The sequence below is a fragment of the Dermacentor andersoni genome, chromosome 1 (assembly GCF_023375885.2).
Source record: "Dermacentor andersoni chromosome 1, qqDerAnde1_hic_scaffold, whole genome shotgun sequence".
Classification (NCBI taxonomy): Eukaryota; Metazoa; Arthropoda; class Arachnida; order Ixodida; family Ixodidae; genus Dermacentor; species Dermacentor andersoni.
Window position 1 is genome coordinate 238,716,571 of NC_092814.1, and position 17,071 is coordinate 238,733,641.

Consider the following 17,071-nt stretch of genomic DNA (forward strand, 5'->3'; position numbering starts at 1 on the left):
ACCTGGCTCAACATGTTTGTGAGTCTTGTGCGCTTATCACTAGCCAATAAAGCTGCGAAGTTTAATAAATTCAAATAGGCTGTAGTGTAGAAACACCACAGTTTGGGGCATTTGAGCACATAGTGACCTCGCCCGTCGTTTTTATAATTCTACGATAATTGAACATACGCACGTGACCTGTGATAATATGCTAGTGCGTAACTGTCGATAATTAAGCATGACCGAGTGTGACTTTGATGATATTTAATATGCCTGAAGTGACGCGCTTAAGAATACCACCTGTTGGTTCATGTACTTTCTTTATTGCATTGTGCAAGAAAGCATGCGCGGGCAGTTGCGCCGATTCTCAACACATCCGCCTCACATGCGAGGTCACAAAGTACGTACTATGATTCGGCACTGGAGACCATATTAACATGTAAGTTAGTGGATGCCATATCCGGGATTGGCCGGTGATGAAACGTCTCCTATTCCCCCCCCCCCCCCCCCCCCCAGTCCTGAAGATAGACAGACTTAGCTGGGGAATCAAGGGGAGGAGAGAGGGGGGCCTTCCTGCTCTTAGTTTCATTTCTCCATATATGAGCTAACGCGCTATACCGGGTGTTTTTGCGAAGACAGCCAAAAAAGTCATAAAGATGAAGCATTCAATATAAAAAAGCGATTTTTAGAAACCAGATTATCGGAAACGGCGGACTTCGGAAAAGAGATGTGCTCATAATTTTCTCGTTAATTAGCTGAATACACTAATTGTTCTATTTAATTTGCGCAGTTACGCGCCTATACTGACAACGGAAAGTTTGCAGCTACTGGCGAGGTGATCTCACATCAGTTTTAAAATCGCGCAAGAAGTCCTACTCTTAGGCCCTGAAGCACGTGAAGGTTTCTGACTTTGAGGAGCGCAGGAAACGATTTGGGCAACAAACGTCAGCTTTGGACGTCTTATGGCATCTCTCAGTCTGCGCCACGCAAGTCGAATTAACCATCTTTCTCATTTCGACGTGGTGTTTACGGCTCGTGGTGGGCGCTTCCCTTCCCGTTTCATCGACGCGCCAAAAGGAAGCTTTGCACATTATAGCTCCCTGGCCACGCTTGTCTAGAGCTTTGATGGCGGCGCGTGGTATCGAGGCGCTTCTTTTTAAAGATAAAAGATGAACTCCATTTTTTTTTTTTTTCGCGCGTGTCTTCCGCTCCTGACAAAGTGATGATCGCGCCTTTTGTGACCGCCTTTTGGCTTGCCAATAATATCTGATGGCCAGTGTTCTGCAGTGTCGATGTCAGAGTGAAGCCAAAGGCACGCCAGGAGCCGCAATTACCACGTCGAAATAACCAAGATATTCCGGCTTGCGTTGCGCAGGCGGGAAACGTCATGACATGTCAACAGCTGACGTTTGTTGTACACGTCGCCTCCTGTGCTCTCAAGCGCTTAGTTTCACATCGAAAAAGCAAGAAGCTTTGTCGTGCTGCAGGACCTATAGGAAGACTATTTCTTGCGCGATTTGAAAACGGATATTAATTCAGCTAGTCAGTAGCTGCAAACTTTCCATTGACAGTAGCTGCGTAACTGCGCTAATGCAATAGATGAATTAGTTAACTAAATAGCAAGAGAATTAGAACACATAACCGGTGTAGTGAGGTCCGCCGTCCGCAATAATTTGGTTTGTAAAAAATCGAATTTCCATCTCGAGAGCTTATTGTTAGGAATTTTGGCACCATTCGCAACAGCACCCGTTATGTGAGGGAAAAAAAATTACTCAAAAAAGAAGGGGGGGGGGGGGGGGGGGGAACTGGTTATAGTGAGGAGGCCCTTCACTAGGGCCATGACACTATTTTGACGAGTAATAGCAGCCGATGCAGAACCTCTGTTATAGCGAACCGTTTCGTCTGGTTTCATGGTGCCTTGGTTCTAATCGCCTTGTGGAATTTTTCTATCATCATCATCATCATCAGCCTAGTTACGCCCACTGCAGGGCAAAGGCCTCTCCCATACTTCTCCAACTACCCCGGTCATGTACTAATTGTGGCCATGTTGTCCCTGCAAACGTCTTAATGTCATCTGCCCACCTAACTCTCTGCCGCCCCCTGCTACGCTTCCCTTCTCTTGGAATCCAGTCCGTAGCTCTTAGTGACCATCGGTTATCTTCCCTCCTCATTACATGTCCGGCCCATGCCCATTTCTTTTTCTTGATTTCAACTAAGATGTCGTTTACCCGCGTTTGTTGCCTCACCCAATCTGCTCTTTTCTTATCCCTTAACGTTACACCCATCATTCTTCTTTCCATAGCTCGTTGCGTCGTTCTCAATTTCAGCAGAACCCTTTTCGTAAGCCTCCAGGTTTCTGCCCCATATGTGAGTACTGGTAACACACAGCTGTTGTACACTTTCCTTTTGAGGGATAGTGGCAACCTACTGTTCATGATTTGAGAATGCCTGCCAAACGCACCCCAACCCATTCTTATTCTTCTGGTTATTTCAGTCTCATGATCCGGATCCGTGGTCACTACCTGCCCTAAGTAGATGTATTCCCTTACCACTTCCAGTGTTTCGCTACCTATCGTAAACTGCTGTTCTCTTCCGAGACTGTTAAACAGTACTTTAGTTTTCTGCAGATTAATTTTCAGACCCACCCTTCTGCTTTGCCTCTCCAGGTCAGTGAGCATGCATTGCAATTGGTCTCCTGAGTTACTAAGCAAGGCAATATCATCAGCGAATCGCAAGTTGCTAAGGTATTCTCCATCGACTTTTATCCCCAATTCTTCCCACTCCAGGCCTCTGAATACCTCCTGTAAACATGCTGTGAATAGCATTGGAGATATCGTATCTCCCTGTCTGACGCCTTTCTTTATAGGGATTTTGTTGCTTTCTTTGTGGAGGACTACGGTGGCTGTGGAGCCGCTATAGATATCTTCCAGTATTTTTACATATGGCTCATCTACACCCTGATTCCGTAATGCCTCCATGACTGCTGAGGTTTCGACTGAATCAAACGCTTTCTCGTAATCAATGAAAGCTATATATAAGGGTTGGTTATATTCTGCACATTTCTCTATCACTTGATTGATAGTGTGAATATGGTCTATTGTTGAGTAGCCTTTACGGAATCCTGCCTGGTCCTTTGGCTGACAGAAGTCTAAGGTGTTCCTGATTCTATTTGCGATTACCTTAGTAAATACTTTGTAGGCAACGGACAGTAAGCTGATCGGTCTATAATTTTTCAAGTCTTTGGCGTCCCCTTTCTTATGGATTAGGATTATGTTAGCGTTCTTCCAAGATTCCGGTACGCTCGAGGTTATGAGGCATTGCGTATACAGGGTGGCCAGTTTCTCTAGAACAATCTGACCACCATCCTTCAACAAATCTGCTGTTACCTGATCCTCCCCAGCTGCCTTCCCCTTTTGCATAGCTCCTAAGGCTTTCTTTACTTCTTCTGGCGTTACCTGTGGGATTTCGAATTCCTCTAGGCTATTCTCTCTTCCACTATCGTCGTGGGTGCCACTGGTACTGTATAAATCTCTATAGAACTCCTCAGCCACTTGAACTATCTCGTCCATATTAGTAACGATATTGCCGGCTTTGTCTCTTAACGCACACATCTGATTCTTGCCTATTCCTAGTTTCTTCTTCACTGTTTTTAGGCTTCCTCCGTTCCTGAGAGCCTGTTCAATTCTATCCATATTATAGTTCCTGATGTCCGCTGTCTTACGCTTGTTGATTAACTCAGAAAGTTCTGCCAGTTCTATTCTAGCTGTAGGATTAGAGGCTTTCATACATTGGCGTTTCTTGATCAGATCTTTCGTCTCCTGCGATAGCTTACTGGTTTCCTGTCTAACGGCGTTACCACCGACTTCTATTGCGCACTCCTTAATGATGCCCATGAGATTGTCGTTCATTGCTTCAACACTAAGGTCCTCTTCCTGAGTTAAAGCCGAATACCTGTTCTGTAGTTTGATCCGGAATTCCTCTAGTTTCCCTCTTACCGCTAACTCATTGATTGGCTTCTTGTGTACCAGTTTCTTTCGTTCCCTCCTCAAGTCTAGGCTAATTCGAGTTCTTACCATCCTGTGGTCACTGCAGCGTACCTTGCCGAGCACGTCTACATCTTGAATGATGCCAGGGTTCGCGCAGAGTATGAAGTCGATTTCATTTCTAGTCTCACCATTCGGGCTCCTCCACGTCCACTTTCGGCTAACCCGCTTGCGGAAAAAGGTATTCATTATACGCATATTATTCTGTTCTGCAAACTCTACTAATAATTCTCCTCTGCTATTCCTAGAGCCTATGCCATATTCCCCCACTGACTTGTCTCCAGCCTGCTTCTTGCCTACCCTGGCATTGAAGTCGCCCATCAGTATAGTGTATTTCGTTTTGACTTTACCCATCGCCGATTCTACGTCTTCATAAAAGCTTTCGACTTCCTGGTCATCATGACTAGATGTAGGAGCGTAGACCTGAACAACCTTCATTTTGTACCTCTTATTAAGTTTCACAACAAGACATGCCACCCTCTCGTTAATGCTATAGAATTCCTGTATGTTACCAGCTATTTCCTTATTAATCAGGAATCCGACTCCTAGTTCTCGTCTCTCCGCTAAGCCCCGGTAGCACAGTACATGCCCGCTTTTTAGCACTGTATATGCTTCTTTTGTCCTCCTAACCTCACTGAGCCCTATTATATCCCATTTACTACCCTCTAATTCCTCCAATAACACTGCTAGACTCGCCTCACTAGATAGCGTTCTAACGTTAAACGTTGCCAGGTTCAGATTCCAATGGCGGCCTGTCCGGAGCCAGGTATTCTTAGCACCCTCTGCAGCGTCACAGATCTGACCGCCGCCGTGGTCAGTTGCTTCGCGGCTGCTGGGGACTGAGGGCCGGGGTTTGATTGTTGTATTCATATAGGAGGTTGTGGCCAAGTACTGCACCAGGGTGGCCAATCCTGCTCTGGTGAGAGAGTGCGTTACCGGTTCTGGTCACCGGGATCAGGCCGCACTCCAGGCCTGTTTGTGCAATTTTCTCAACACACGTTTTTTTTTTTTTGTATTTTCCGGTGGAGAATAGCGCGGCACCGGGATTTGAATCACGGTCCTCTTGCACTGGAGACGGATACTCTACCGTCCCCGTAGGAGTTAAATTAAAAATTATTTATGGGGTTTTACGTGACAAAACCACTTTCTGATTATGCACGCCGTAGTGGAGGACTCCGAAAATTTCGACCACCTGGGGTTCTTTAACGTGCACCTAATTCTAAGTACACGGGTGTTTTCGCATTTCGCCCCCATCGAAATGCGGCCGCCGTGGTCGGGGTCCGATCCCGCGACCTCGTGCTCAGCAGTCTAACACCATAACCACTGAGCAACCACGGCGGGTCCCGCAGGAGTTGTACGCCTCATTTAACCTACAGTGGTGCCCTACTTGGTCAGTCAAGGTGGACCAATCTGAGCTCGGTTATACCGCATGGATGGCACTCGGCTAGAGAACCTGGTATTTATGACCTGCACATGTGAGTGTGAGGCCATACATATTTGAAAGTATATATCTTTCTTTTTTTTTTTTAGGAGGGTTCCCGTACAGTGATAAAATAAAGGAAAAGACATTAAAAAAAAAAAAAAAAGAAAGAGGGGCAGAAAAAAAAAGGACATAACAGGTGATTTGAACTCGTGACCCTTCGATGTTGCCCAGAAAGATAGCTCAGTCGGTTGGTTCGTCAGGTCCCAGGCTACTTTCAAGCGCCACAGCTCCTGCTCCGAGCCTCACACTTACGTGGAAAGAGACTCATGTTGTCCGCGATAGTCGGAAGGCATACTTTCTAGGAAAAATGGCCGCTCAAGGAGAAGAGCCAACTCGAGCGGCTTTAGAGGCTAGGAAAACTGCCTTAAAATATTTAGACTTGAGGGAAAGCTTCGTTAACAAACTATAACACGGCAATCAGCACTCGAATACGACGAGAGAAATTACTGAGACGTGGAAAATTCCCTTGAAAAAAAAAAATCTGGTTTGCTAGGCAAATGCTTGTATGTATTGAACCTCTTAAAAGATGAGGGGTGAAATATGCGCTCACCGAGAGGGCATCTTCGGCACGAGACATCCCCAAGGCACCTTACAGAGATGTGGAGAGCTTCGCGGCCGGAACGAAGCTTCCCTTCTCCGCCGGCCAAGAGGGGGAAACGCGCTTTCCGATCGCTCAAGGTTGCGCGGACAAAGCCTAACTCTAGGGTCTAGGAAAAGCTTAACCAGGTGCGATGGCGGCACGCATAGCGTGGGAAGCTAGCCGCCAGAATAACTATACCAAGGACTGCTGCTGATGAGGGCGAAATACCTTCGTGTAATTATAATAACCCTAATAGGACTACATTCGAAAAAAAAAGGAAACGGCCCAGAGGGCTATACTACGAGAGCTATGACTGATAGTTTTCTCTCTCTCTCTATATATATATATATATATATTCATCTCATCTATGGGATCGCATGCGCGCGCTGTTTCTTTGTCTCTGCGTGTAGTACAGTGAAGAGAGCCAGTTTAAGGGCGGAGAAGAAGAAAGAAGAGAAAAGCAAAAACTGCAGCGCCGTGGTTTTAAAGCGCACCCGTGGTAGAGAAACGGAATGCGATATAAGCGTGCGTAGCCATGATACGCACACGACAAACTGCCTTATTATATTTAGACTTGAGGGAAAGCTTCGTTAGCAAACGATAGCACGGCAATCAGCACTCGAATATAATTATAACCCTAATACTAATTGTAAATATTCATCTCATCTATGGGATCTAATGCGCGCGCTGTTGCTTTGTCTCTGCGTGTAGTAGTTGAGAGAGCCAGTTTAAGGGCGGAGAAGAAGAAAGAAGAGAAAAGCAAAAACTGCAGCGCCGTGGTTTTAAAGCGCACCCGTGGTAGAGAAACGGAATGCGATATAAGCGTGCGTAGCCATGATACGCGCACGACAAACTGCCTTAATATATTTAGACTTGAGGGAAAGCTTCGTTAGCAAACGATAGCACGGCAATCAGCACTCGAATATAATTATAACCCTAATACTAATTGTAAATATTCATCTCATCTATGGGATCTAATGCGCGCGCTGTTGCTTTGTCTCTGCGTGTAGTAGTTGAGAGAGCCAGTTTAAGGGCGGAGAAGAAGAAAGAAGAGAAAAGCAAAAACTGCAGCGCCGTGGTTTTAAAGCGCACCCGTGGTAGAGAAACAGAATGCGATATAAGCGTGCGTAGCCATGATACGCACACGACAAACTGCCTTAATATATTTAGACTTGAGGGAAAGCTTCGTTAGCAAACGATAGCACGGCAATCAGCACTCGAATATAATTATAACCCTAATACTAATTGTAAATATTTATCTCATCTATGGGATCTAATGCGCGCGCTGTTGCTTTGTCTCTGCGTGTAGTAGTTGAGAGAGCCAGTTTAAGGGCGGAGTAGTTGGAAGGCATACTTTCTAGGAAAAATGGCCGCTCAAGGAGAAGAGCCAACTCGAGCGGCTTTAGAGGCTAGGAAAACTGCCTTAAAATATTTAGACTTGAGGGAAAGCTTCGTTAACAAACTATAACACGGCAATCAGCACTCGAATACGACGAGAGAAATTACTGAGACGTGGAAAATTCCCTTGAAAAAAAAAAATCTGGTTTGCTAGGCAAATGCTTGTATGTATTGAACCTCTTAAAAGATGAGGGGTGAAATATGCGCTCACCGAGAGGGCATCTTCGGCACGAGACATCCCCAAGGCACCTTACAGAGATGTGGAGAGCTTCGCGGCCGGAACGAAGCTTCCCTTCTCCGCCGGCCAAGAGGGGGAAACGCGCTTTCCGATCGCTCAAGGTTGCGCGGACAAAGCCTAACTCTAGGGTCTAGGAAAAGCTTAACCAGGTGCGATGGCGGCACGCATAGCGTGGGAAGCTAGCCGCCAGAATAACTATACCAAGGACTGCTGCTGATGAGGGCGAAATACCTTCGTGTAATTATAATAACCCTAATAGGACTACATTCGAAAAAAAAAGGAAACGGCCCAGAGGGCTATACTACGAGAGCTATGACTGATAGTTTTCTCTCTCTCTCTCTATATATATATATATATATTCATCTCATCTATGGGATCGCATGCGCGCGCTGTTTCTTTGTCTCTGCGTGTAGTACAGTGAAGAGAGCCAGTTTAAGGGCGGAGAAGAAGAAAGAAGAGAAAAGCAAAAACTGCAGCGCCGTGGTTTTAAAGCGCACCCGTGGTAGAGAAACGGAATGCGATATAAGCGTGCGTAGCCATGATACGCACACGACAAACTGCCTTAATATATTTAGACTTGAGGGAAAGCTTCGTTAGCAAACGATAGCACGGCAATCAGCACTCGAATATAATTATAACCCTAATACTAATTGTAAATATTCATCTCATCTATGGGATCTAATGCGCGCGCTGTTGCTTTGTCTCTGCGTGTAGTAGTTGAGAGAGCCAGTTTAAGGGCGGAGAAGAAGAAAGAAGAGAAAAGCAAAAACTGCAGCGCCGTGGTTTTAAAGCGCACCCGTGGTAGAGAAACGGAATGCGATATAAGCGTGCGTAGCCATGATACGCGCACGACAAACTGCCTTAATATATTTAGACTTGAGGGAAAGCTTCGTTAGCAAACGATAGCACGGCAATCAGCACTCGAATATAATTATAACCCTAATACTAATTGTAAATATTCATCTCATCTATGGGATCTAATGCGCGCGCTGTTGCTTTGTCTCTGCGTGTAGTAGTTGAGAGAGCCAGTTTAAGGGCGGAGAAGAAGAAAGAAGAGAAAAGCAAAAACTGCAGCGCCGTGGTTTTAAAGCGCACCCGTGGTAGAGAAACAGAATGCGATATAAGCGTGCGTAGCCATGATACGCACACGACAAACTGCCTTAATATATTTAGACTTGAGGGAAAGCTTCGTTAGCAAACGATAGCACGGCAATCAGCACTCGAATATAATTATAACCCTAATACTAATTGTAAATATTTATCTCATCTATGGGATCTAATGCGCGCGCTGTTGCTTTGTCTCTGCGTGTAGTAGTTGAGAGAGCCAGTTTAAGGGCGGAGTAGTTGGAAGGCATACTTTCTAGGAAAAATGGCCGCTCAAGGAGAAGAGCCAACTCGAGCGGCTTTAGAGGCTAGGAAAACTGCCTTAAAATATTTAGACTTGAGGGAAAGCTTCGTTAACAAACTATAACACGGCAATCAGCACTCGAATACGACGAGAGAAATTACTGAGACGTGGAAAATTCCCTTGAAAAAAAAAATCTGGTTTGCTAGGCAAATGCTTGTATGTATTGAACCTCTTAAAAGATGAGGGGTGAAATATGCGCTCACCGAGAGGGCATCTTCGGCACGAGACATCCCCAAGGCACCTTACAGAGATGTGGAGAGCCTCGCGGCCGGAACGAAGCTTCCCTTCTCCGCCGGCCAAGAGGGGGAAACGCGCTTTCCGATCGCTCAAGGTTGCGCGGACAAAGCCTAACTCTAGCGTCTAGGAAAAGCTTAACCAGGTGCGATGGCGGCACGCATAGCGTGGGAAGCTAGCCGCCAGAATAACTATACCAAGGACTGCTGCTGATGAGGGCGAAATACCTTCGTGTAATTATAATAACCCTAATAGGACTACATTCGAAAAAAAAAGGAAACGGCCCAGAGGGCTATACTACGAGAGCTATGACTGATAGTTTTCTCTCTCTCTCTCTATATATATATATATATATTCATCTCATCTATGGGATCGCATGCGCGCGCTGTTTCTTTGTATCTGCGTGTAGTACAGTGAAGAGAGCCAGTTTAAGGGCGGAGAAGAAGAAAGAAGAGAAAAGCAAAAACTGCAGCGCCGTGGTTTTAAAGCGCACCCGTGGTAGAGAAACGGAATGCGATATAAGCGTGCGTAGCCATGATACGCACACGACAAACTGCCTTAATATATTTAGACTTGAGGGAAAGCTTCGTTAGCAAACGATAGCACGGCAATCAGCACTCGAATATAATTATAACCCTAATACTAATTGTAAATATTCATCTCATCTATGGGATCTAATGCGCGCGCTGTTGCTTTGTCTCTGCGTGTAGTAGTTGAGAGAGCCAGTTTAAGGGCGGAGAAGAAGAAAGAAGAGAAAAGCAAAAACTGCAGCGCCGTGGTTTTAAAGCGCACCCGTGGTAGAGAAACGGAATGCGATATAAGCGTGCGTAGCCATGATACGCGCACGACAAACTGCCTTAATATATTTAGACTTGAGGGAAAGCTTCGTTAGCAAACGATAGCACGGCAATCAGCACTCGAATATAATTATAACCCTAATACTAATTGTAAATATTCATCTCATCTATGGGATCTAATGCGCGCGCTGTTGCTTTGTCTCTGCGTGTAGTAGTTGAGAGAGCCAGTTTAAGGGCGGAGAAGAAGAAAGAAGAGAAAAGCAAAAACTGCAGCGCCGTGGTTTTAAAGCGCACCCGTGGTAGAGAAACAGAATGCGATATAAGCGTGCGTAGCCATGATACGCACACGACAAACTGCCTTAATATATTTAGACTTGAGGGAAAGCTTCGTTAGCAAACGATAGCACGGCAATCAGCACTCGAATATAATTATAACCCTAATACTAATTGTAAATATTTATCTCATCTATGGGATCTAATGCGCGCGCTGTTGCTTTGTCTCTGCGTGTAGTAGTTGAGAGAGCCAGTTTAAGGGCGGAGTAGTTGGAAGGCATACTTTCTAGGAAAAATGGCCGCTCAAGGAGAAGAGCCAACTCGAGCGGCTTTAGAGGCTAGGAAAACTGCCTTAAAATATTTAGACTTGAGGGAAAGCTTCGTTAACAAACTATAACACGGCAATCAGCACTCGAATACGACTAGAGAAATTACTGAGACGTGGAAAATTCCCTTGAAAAAAAAAAAAAAAAAAAAAAAAAAAAAAAAAAAAAGTTACGACATTATTTTTTTTCTCGTTTGACTTCTACCATATGTGTTTTGTCCTATGCTTCAGCACCACGCCTGACACGGACGGCTCTTTCCAAGGGGCGCGAAGCTGCCTGTTGCGTAGCTCAGAGGGAGAGGGCTTTAGGTAGACTCCGCTTTAGCGGCAGCAGACCAACGAATAATGACGCATTGTTGCGCCCTTACTGTGTGCCCCAATTTATTAGCAAAACTCAGGCCAAATTCAACATGATATGGAATAAAAAGGGGCCCCCTCAATTTACCAACTATACTGACTGTACGGTGAGGGGGCCCGTCAAAACAATGTATAGACTATTATGACAGGCCCCCTCACCGTAGTGAGTGAAAAAAAAGATGCTGATTAACGTGGAAAAAGAAAAGCAAATGGTGGATGACGCAATGTCACGCTCGAGCACGAGGTCAAAACATTTGGAATGTCTGTACACGGTCAGTACTTCGAGGCTAAGTTTGAAAAATAAAAATAAAGAGCCCACAGCACACAGTGCTCTTCTTGCATTGCCTGGAGAGAGCTACCGCCCGAGGATAGCCCAAAGAGAGCGCAGGGCTCCCCATTGTTCTAAATTTAAGGAACAGTTCTCGCCTATGCTGGGCACAACGCGTACAAGTTTACAGCCCATGTTAGATGTCACCAGCTGGTTCACTACTAGCCCATGACGATGATTTAGCGCGCCCTATTTTCAGTCACGGAGACGTCTGCAATAATAGGCATTCGATCTCCCCTTCCTCCACATGAACTAATAGAACAGTTCTGACCATAATTTAATTAAGAGTGTGCATATACATGTTCAGAAAAGTCATGATTTCCTCAAGCCATCGTGCCACATTTACTGTAGTACTGAAACAAAATATCCAGATATACCCCGCTTTACTGATTGCTACGCTACACTACTAGATCAGGTTTGCTGTTCGTTCTTCAGAAGAGTAGAATTTTGTGCCAGTTGGGGATGCATATTTGAGTACGGTGAAGCGCGACAGACGGACAGAGTAAGACACACAGACAGAAGCGCTTGTCCCCCCGTCTGTCTCACCTTACTTTGTCCGATCTATCGCGCTCCACCGCACTCAAATGAGCTGTTTGCCCTATTTGGCGCGTAGATAGCGAGCGGTGCGTGTACTTCGCACACGTATGCACACTCCTTGCCTCGGTAAGACACCAATGTTTCTGCAACCAGGGACGGATCAGGCTTTCGTTTGCATCCTGACCATATTGTTATAACGTAGAGTAAAGCTGGTGGCACGCACTGTGCACTGCTACCGCTCGATGTGCATTTCGGCTGCGCGCAAGTTCCCTTACGGACGGAGGCGTCACCTGGTTTCAGTCGCTCTACCTGCTGGCCTTAAAGCGTCTTAGCGTTCCCTGCACGGCGGAAGCTGCAGCACGATCCTGACCGACACTGGCTTGACTCGCTTGCGAAACCTATTCGTGATGCCGCATTATTGACTTACGTCAAGCCTCTCCGCCGCCGACCAAGGTTGTGAAAAGAAAAAAAAAAGCGAAGGGGACGCTTTCCTGCGTGTTTTAACGGTCGTGAGAAAGTTCCGCAGAGGTCCTTTCTGCCGGCTCTCGAAATAATTGGGAAATTTTTGCGTGCTTTGCGCCGCGACCCGTAAATGCGGCGTGCGACCTTACTCCTCCGCGCTTCCACAGGTGCCGCACAAAGCGAGGGCCGCCCTTCTTTGTCGTTCTTTTCCTTAAGCTAACACCGGAATACGTAGCCAGGCGTCGCCGACTCCGTGTGACGAAGCTTCTCGAGGGGCCGCGAAACGTGAGGGGAGGAAGCTGAGTGCTATCACAATGCGTATACGTAGTACGCCGCGCAGAAGCCGATAATATGTGGTCATAATTTAGATGCACGAAGATGGTTGGTATGCCCGTAGCCGCTGATGTCTTTTTATTGAAACTTCTGGGTCAGCAGCGTAAGCATTTGGGGCCTGAAATACCACAAAATGGGATTTCCTTTTGATTTCCTTCTTCTCGCACCCCCCCCCCCCTCTTTTCTTTTATTGCCAGGCTGTATGAAAAGTGTGTTGAAATGCAAAAGGTGCGACGCCTTCAGCTTGTCTGCTGCACGGCGGAAAAGCGTACGATGCAAGCATGGACCGTAAAGTTGCTTTCTTTTTTTGCTCATTTAGGAAAAGGGGTTATTATGTTCACACATTAACAACGTTAACAGAAAACTTAGAAATCGCCTGTGGCATATAACAGAAATCAACTCATTGATCTGGATTACTCGAAGAGGCGCACATTAGTTGCGCAAGAAATCAAAATATATCATGGAATATTTAACAAAATTTCCTCAATCAATTTTTAGCTAATTACATTAGCGCACGTATTGCAATTTACGAATTGAAGCCAATAACTTCAAAGGCACACGCGCTCCGAACGAATTTGGAAACTAGCACCAGTTTTGAGATTGGCGTTTTAGAATTAGCGATTAAATTTTTTTACTAATGTGAACGATAAAAAAAAAAAGAAAGACCCCATACGTCTTCTCCGCCTTATTTTGCAGCATGCAGCTTTAAATTCGCAAACTGCAAACCTTAAGAACAGCACATGAGGAGAACGCTACCCTGAGGCGGCACGATGAGGAAAGTTACCAGGAATATTCAACGAGGTAATGAAACTTCCCGAGAAACGGAGACTTGCTTAAAGAACGAGGTATACCGGCATTACTTGGCCGTTTGCTTTCCAGCTTCTGTTTATTTACAAAAAGTAAACAAAGTCAGAGGGCCTGCCACACTTGCATAATCTTGGTCTCGCGAAAATGAGCTAAAGTCAAGTTAAGGTACCGCTCACAATTCAGGACTGACTTGTTTGGAAGGCACTGGCTTCGTCGCTGATTTCCGTGTTGTCGTTGATTTGCTCAAGCGAGATTCACACGACGGACTCACTTCCGCGGACGAACATACCTTGACTCAGCGTGGCCGAATTACGCCGCACACAAGGACGGCGCAGTAGAGTTACTAGTGGCGCACGTGATTCCTTGCAGCTGTGAACTCGATCAGAGATGCGACCCGTCGTGTGAATTCAGCTTTAAGGATTGCTGAAAGTTCAGTGCAGGGTATCAAACCGAACTTGCGTCTCCTTGCCTTTCCTTCCAGCTCTCTCTCTCTCTCTGTCTCCATCTTCGGATTGGCTTTTTTTGGAAGGGACCGACTTCGTTAACCACTTTCTTCTTGCCGTTGACCTATTTGGATCTGGTATCTGATGGTATCTGATGTAGACTGATGTAAATATCGAACTGTTGACTTGGCAGAGCTCGGCTGAGAGATGATTACGAGACATAAAAGAGGTGGGATAGGCATTCGCATGAAGAAAATAGCGCATAAATATTTCCACATACATGTTTCGTTGCAACATTAGTTCTCAAACAACTTTCGATAACCACTGTTGCGTGCATTATTATGGGGAGGGAGAGGCGCTGAGGAAGGAGGGGTGATGTCGCCGCTTTTCAAATTTCTGTGGTGATGCATGCACACAATGATCGGAAATACCCACTTAAGCGGCGATTTTGTGTTAGACCTGCTTGTCTTTTTCCTGTATTAAAGGTGCGGAAGGAAATGTTGGTACCTGTCACGCATATTTCTGGTGACACGACAGCCTGCTGGGTTCTGCATAGGGCAGATTTCAACATCATATGTATTCATTACTTCATTTGGTTCATCATGCTAGCGCGAAACCCAAAGAAAAGGAAAGGCCGGCGTGGGCAAAAATGCATACACTCCCCAAAGCAAACATTCAATTACGAAAATGATACCTCTGACGACGGTTGATCTTCAAATGGTACGATGCAATCACTTGGACATTTATCATAAAAAGCACTGCGATGAATGTGGCGTGCCACATTCGCTGAAGAAGCCTCCTTCGGATGAAATGTTGTCCGCTAGTGCAGCCTATCTTTTTGATTGACCATCTTATGTGGTGAGAGAGAGGTATTTATTATGGTAGGAAAGCTGAGAGGTCGGCCTGAATTAACGTTCTGACCTGCTACTCGGCGTTGGGGGAAGGGGAGAGGGTGTAGAGAGAAAGAATAGAGAAGACGTTGATTATGGGGATGAAGATGGGGGTGAAAGTCTTGCACGCTCCAAGACTCTTCAAAGTCTCTTGTCCAGTGCGCTCTTATACAAAAAATTGTTGAGAGCCTTGATACTATCAGGCTGATGACGAGGATCAGGCGAAGGTCCCAATAGAATCTTTTCTATATGGACCTTCGACGGGTACTATTGACTGGCGAAGCCAGTGCGCCTGAACTCGCGGCCATGCGTGCAGCCTTGCGTGCTACACTTGCGATGCGAACGCTTCCCGATCAAGCGTGCCAAGACGTCGCCCCCAGACACGGGCGCGTCTCGGCTTGCTGCCTGACCGCTTGACGCACGGCTGCTCCCCATTCCGCGCATGACGGAGCAATGCCTCGGCAAGACAGTGCGCGTTAACGCGTGTCCGCCCCTCCCCCTCTCCTTTGCTTCCTGTGTGCACTTGGTCGACGGCCTTCCACGTTCATGTGACGTGGTGTCAGCTGGTCACGGGGCATCGACATTGTTGCGCAATTATGCAAAAGCTGTTACTGGCCTGGCTGTATTGCCATCTCAGTGACCCAAGCCAAAGGTGATGCCTGAGAGGGCTAAATTAACGTTTTACAAGTCTGCAAATATATATATATATATATATATAAGCGATGGTGAGAAACACTCATTGTTAATGAGTTGGATAAACAAAAATCTTAATTGTCTTCTTTTCTTTTTTAATCTGCGCATAAGAGTGCATTTGACATATCTTTTTTTTGTACATCATTAGATATATTACTTTGCTTCGAGAACTTGCATTGTAAATGTATGAGCAAGAGCAGTGAGTATTACTGGAGGCTGACAGTAGACTGCATTGCAGTTGCTCGTACATAGAAGATGTTACTTATTCATTAACTAAGTTGATCACTTTGGTGGCACCCTGCTTCACTTGTGCGCTCGGCAAGAATAGTGTACAGTATGCTCGCAGTACACGATAGGGTGAGGGAGAATCACTAGTGCCCAGTGAATATTTTCGAGCATCACGCGTAATCTGTCGGACCTTTCAGGTCGTTGCCAGTGCAAGAATTGTCCGGCAGCTATTTTGATGGTTTAAAAGAGAGGTGCAGGAAAGTTAATGAAGAATCACATGTCCCGATCGCCTCTGTCGCAACACAATGCAGGTACGGCAAGGTACTTACCGTTGCGCGGCGGGTTCGACCGCTTTCGCAGCCAAAACTTCCGCGTTTCCGGAGCGTTATTCCCACCAACAGCGGCGGCGAAGTCGACGGGGCCGCCGGCCAGTTGCGCCGTGCCGTCACTTGCAGCGGTAGCGGGAGCAGCAGTGCCCGTCGAACGCAGCCATGCCGCCGTCGTGAGCGCCTCGCGTCTTCTTCGACCCGGGCCCACCAGTGTCAGGGCTCATTCACGCGCTCGGGTCAACCAAAAGCTCAGCATGCGCGAGAAAGAAACTGGCGGAAAGAAACGGGCGACAAATCGCACGCACTTTCTTGCTGGGCGATTTCTCAGGCCAGCGGCTGCGCCCTCCTTCGGCCGGTATGGTGGCTACACACCGGAGCCAGAAGCACGCCCCCCTTCCTTCCTCCCAAACCTGTTTCTTCAGGTGAGCCACCACGGCGGCGACGACGAAGGAATTCAGCTGCCCCCTTGCCAGCAGCAGCAGCTGTCCCGGGGAGAAGGAAGAGGGCGAGCGTGTGCGCGTTCGCTCGGCCTCCAGGACCGCTCCCTGATCATTGCAGCGCCTTGGATAGCAGACGACTCACTGTCCTATTGACCCGTTGTTCGATGACCACGGGAAGGATAAACAAAAACAAGAGAAGTGCCGCCTTCGGCTCGAATTCAAGCAGACTCGTAATTGCGGTCTTGTACGCTATGCGCACGTGTGGCTTTATAATTATGGCCTGTGTTTCATGAAAAAAATGTTTGCAGAATTCGTCGGCGTTAGTTGGTTGAGGTTCTCTTCGAAAAGAACAATTCCTGGTTGGGCATTTAATGCTATAGGCAATTTACCGGCCTCCCCTCTTATTATATATATATATATATATATACTACAAGACAGTTTAAAAAAGTCGTAAGGGCAGGGGCAA

General features: G+C 46.4%; 1 protein-coding gene across 1 annotated transcript in view; it reads right to left on the reverse strand.

Moving 5' to 3' along the window:
* The window catches only part of Cad87A (cadherin 87A), a 94,970-nt gene extending 78,472 nt beyond the window's left edge, over positions 1 to 16,498 (reverse strand). Inside the window, exon 1 of the mRNA XM_050196375.2 lies at positions 16,166 to 16,498. The gene's annotated coding sequence lies outside the window, so the exon portion shown is untranslated. The remainder of the gene's footprint in view (positions 1 to 16,165) is intronic.
* Positions 16,499 to 17,071: the final 573 nt, after the last annotated feature.